Here is a 4,695-nt window from a genome sequence, read left to right on the forward strand (position 1 = left end):
TAGGCTTCAATATTTTCAGAAAGAACATCCGAATGAAATTATATCAAAGACAAATGAGAGATAAGAATGGAGAAAGAAGGTTAACCGATCTTGTGCAGTGCCCCAACCGTCCCGCAGATAAAAGAATACGTGAAAGTGAATGTAAAGTTAGATGTGAACCTGGCCTAACTAGTTTGTGGTCTATAGGGCAGATGATGTAAAGTTCATCTGTTTTTGTGGCCAACGGTTAACGAGGGTGTCATGTAGCCAGCACAACGACCAACCGCCTTTGCTTTTCCCCAACTAATGTCAGGTACCCATTAGAGCTGGGTAGACTCAGAAGTTGAAAATCCCAGTCTTCACCAGGATTCGAAGCCAGGACCCTCGGTTCGAACTAAATAAGTTAATTATTTTGAAAAGGCTCAAACTCATATTCGAATCCTCAAAAAAAAAATAATAAAAAAATTCCGCTATATAAAAAAATGTTCACGAAAATGATATCTATAAGATTACTATTTGTCTTAAATTAGGTCTAACATATAATACATACTAATTAGCTTTTTCTTATAAAAAAAACTGCTTGCATAATTGATTTTAAAAATTAGAATTTTTGCTTTCAGGAAAAAAAAGTAGCCGTTGCATCAGAACTTTGAATGGTCTAAAATATTGTGAAGTCGGATTTTCAATATCTCTTCTAGTTTACGAGATCTAAACGGGACGGACGGACAGACGGACAGACGGACAGACATTTCGCACAAAACTAATAGCGTCTTTTCCCCTTTCGGGGGCCGCTAAAAATTACTCCAACTTTGAACACGGATTTTCCCCCTGTCACCCGATCTATGTGCAAAATAGAAACAAAAACTGAATACGTCGTAAAACTTTCTGGATGCTGATAGACCGATATAGCCGCCAAGCAGATGAACTGGCTCAATATGAGCTAAGTCAGAGTAACAAACAAGGAATACTTCTCACATACAATGGTCTCGTTTTCATTTTTTATGACAGACAGTAAATTTACTGTAGCCTACGTAGGCCTACCAATTCTTTTTATACTGTAATGCAACATATAACTGTACTGTATAGCTCTTTTCAAAATTACTGAACATTTAAGAATCAGTTTTAAAAGAAAATTGCTATTAAGGGCTTAAAGAGTTAGGCGATAGCCTGCGATACAGTTCTTTGTTCATATCCCAAAATTGTCTACGTTTATGAAATTAAATGTTGCTGAAATTTGACTTTCGCGAGCGTCTTAGCAGTCGCCCCACTTGCCACCCCCTATAGACGCTATTTTTTGTATTTTACCAAGGTTACAATGAGGAAAGGAAGCGATTGGATTTTTGGTGGCGTTGAATGATGATACCATGTGCTGGTCTGTCTCAATGGACCTCATTAACCAATCGTAAACAAATTACATTTAGCCACGTGATAAAACATCGAAAACAAAAACGTCGCACGTGACAGCGTTTATGTACTACGTAATTTGTATAGCATAAGATGTGACTTACACAATTAACATTCTCATTTAGTAAAAATATAAAACGCCTTCATTGATTCGGGCGTACTAGCTGTTTGTAGCGACAAGTCAACGACCATCTAACAACAAGGAGAGGGGGCGTGTAATTTATTTGAATATTAGTAAAATTACATGTTCAAAAATTAAAATCTCTTAAGTAGGAGACGGTGTTTTATCTTCTTATAAGATCGTTTTAAATGTGGACCGCTTTTTGCGAGGCGCTTGTGCAACATGTATGGGTCCAAACGTTTTCAAGAAAACATTTTAAAACGTCTCCGCTAGTGCGATTCTTCTGGATTTTTTTTTGTCTCAGAAAAGTCGAATTTCTTCCGCCTATTGCACTTTATAATAGTGACGACTTTTGTGTGACAAGAAACCTCCGCGACAGAGACGTCTTACTTACCACGAAGAATATTGTTAAAATACTCACGCCCACTACAGACGTACGTGCGCAACATGTCTTCCTACCTAGAATGTCCCTCGCATAATACTATTGGCCAGGGCTGCCTCTTTATTATTAGATTTAATATGGCCCTCGCCTTTTTTTATTATTAGGATGAATAATTCGTTCTGAAAAAAAAACACATTAATATTAGCCTTTTAAAAAATCTCTCTTCTTACTAAGAGAAAATGACCAGAAGACGCTTAGCGACGAGTCCCGACCGGAATCAAACCCTTTGCCGACTTGAGCGAAAACTTGCCGCATCATCCATGAAGAAACTTTTACAACGCTTACAATTTATGTAGGCAACATTATTTCGGACAATAAAATCTAACCATGGACATATTATATATAAGTTTAGTGAAATTTCATTCCCTAAATTTGGATTCTATACATAGTGTTAAAAATATGAATGAAAAATAAAACCTAAAAAGTGTGTTATAATTAAAACATAGTTTCTTTTCTTTTTCATTACATTCTTTACAAAAAATGCAAAGTTAAAATTGAAAATAAAACATCTTAGAGGGAATGGGGATATGACAACGATGCGAATAGGAAAAGAAAAAGAAATGGTACAAAAATTAATTTAAATCAAAGAACGCTTTAGGTCACCTGAGATGAACTCCTATTGAAAAATCAGAGCAGGAAGGACTAGTCCTCCCGTAGTGCTCTGGCAAGAAACTTAGCCGTCCGGCGTAGTGCCTCATAGCTACCATACAAGTCGAGTGACTGCACAGGCAAGTCCCCCCTTAGCTCGCGGAGCTGGGGACACTCGTACAAGACATGCGACACTGTTTCGACGCTCTCTCCACAGTGACGGCATCGGGAGTCAAAGTTAGTGCGGAACCGGGCAAAGTATGCCCCAATAGGACAGTGTTCCGTCCTGCACTGCGCAACTATTGACTGCTCTGACCTCCTCAGTCGCCACCATGGATCGTCGCGATCTGGGTGACGCATGCGCTGCCAGACACCACGTGCTCTGTCGGATTCCTCCCAGGACTTTAACCACTTCTCATGAATGAGTGCTCGGATTTGTGCCGTTGCTTGTAAGTACGTGCTTGGTGCTTCGAGGTGTGTGGCTGCCACTGCACCCTCCCTTGCGAGGGCGTCTGCCGTTTCATTGCCCCTCACGCCGCAATGTGAGGGCGCCCACTGCATATAAACGACAGCTCCAATAGCTCGGCGGATGTTATCTGCGGCGCCGATTGCCTCTTCTATTACGGGCGACCCTCCCCCGCCGCCACCCATAACTAGGAGACTGGAGCGAGAGTCAGTGACCAACACCACCGTAGTGGCGCTAGTCTCGCGTTCGAGCATTCGGGCCCTAATGGCCTCGAACGCCCTAGTTATCCCTGTAAGTTCGGCATCCATGGAGCATGCAGCGTAGCCGCATGGGCCAGAGAGCCTATCTGGTTCAGTCCGGTCGGGGTAGACAATAAGGGCCCCATACCCCGATCTATCGGGGTCCCTCATTACCGACCCATCGGTATAACAGAATATGGCATCTGATGGGTAGGATTTTATAGTTATGGATGCCAGATTTTGGAGAATGGCAGGTGTTAATCGCCTCTTGGTGGCTCCCTCTTGCCCTAACAGGGACAGGTTTATTTGTGGGGCCGGCAATCTCCTCCACGGAGGGCACGTACTGATTTTCCTAATAGGGATTCTATCAGTGGAGAGTCCAGCTGTATTTGACAAATTGGCCGCTATATGTAGGAACGATCGCATTTTAATGCGGTTCCTCTCTCTCCACTGTCGCACTAAAATTGAGGTGGGTAGCCTAGAGTCGCCCCTTTTATAGCGCTCGTAGGCCGTAAGTACTGCCCTCTCCCTCCTAAGATATAAGGGTGCCACGTTTGTAAAGATTTCAGCAGCGTTTGTTGGGCTTGTCCTAAAGGTGCCACAAATGAACCGTAGAGCCTGTGCTTGTACCCGGTCGAGTGATTCGAGGGCAGTTTTACTAGCGTATACTTGAACTGTATAGCTGTATTCGATTTGTGATCTGACTGCCCCTAGATACAATGTGCGTAGCATGTCAGCTTTGGCACCCCACTTTGTGCTGGCCAGCTTTCTTAATAACGCTAACTTCTCCGAGGCTTTTCGTTCAACTTCCTGGACGTGCTGGAGCATTGACAGTTTTCTATCCAGGGTCACCCCTAGATATTTTGGCGTATTTTCACGCTGGAGTCGCAGCCCACCGAGTTGAAGCTCGAATGGAGCCTTAAGGATGTCGATTCCTAGGCTGAACAGGGACCAGGTCGTTTTGGCAACGTTTATCTGAATCTGCCATTTGTCGCAATACGAGGAGATGGTATGGAGGTCTGCTTGAAGTGCCGCCTGAATTTGGTCGGCTTTCTTCCCGGTTGACCAGAGGACAATATCGTCAGCATATAGCAGTTTTTTGGACCGTAGTGAGCTGGGCAAATCATTAAGAAAGGCTATGAAAAGTGTACAGGACAGGGCAGAGCCCTGAGGCAGGCCATTAAGTTGTTGTTTTGGCTTGCTAAGGGAGTGCTGGTATTTTGTACGTGTGCTCCTCCCTGACAGAAAGGATTGTATCCAATTGTATATCTTGCCCCGCACACCCATAGCTCTTAGCTTAAGATAGAGGCCTTGCTTCCACACACGATCGTAGGCCTGTTTTAGGTCTATGAACACCGCGTATGTGCTCTCGGACCTCTGGAACCCGTCGGCCACCTCCTGTGCGAATGTCGTGACCTGATCGATCGGGCTCAAGCCTGCCCTAAAGCCGGCCTGT

This window comes from Biomphalaria glabrata, chromosome 3, assembly GCF_947242115.1.
Source record: "Biomphalaria glabrata chromosome 3, xgBioGlab47.1, whole genome shotgun sequence".
Lineage (NCBI taxonomy): Eukaryota > Metazoa > Mollusca > Gastropoda > Planorbidae > Biomphalaria > Biomphalaria glabrata.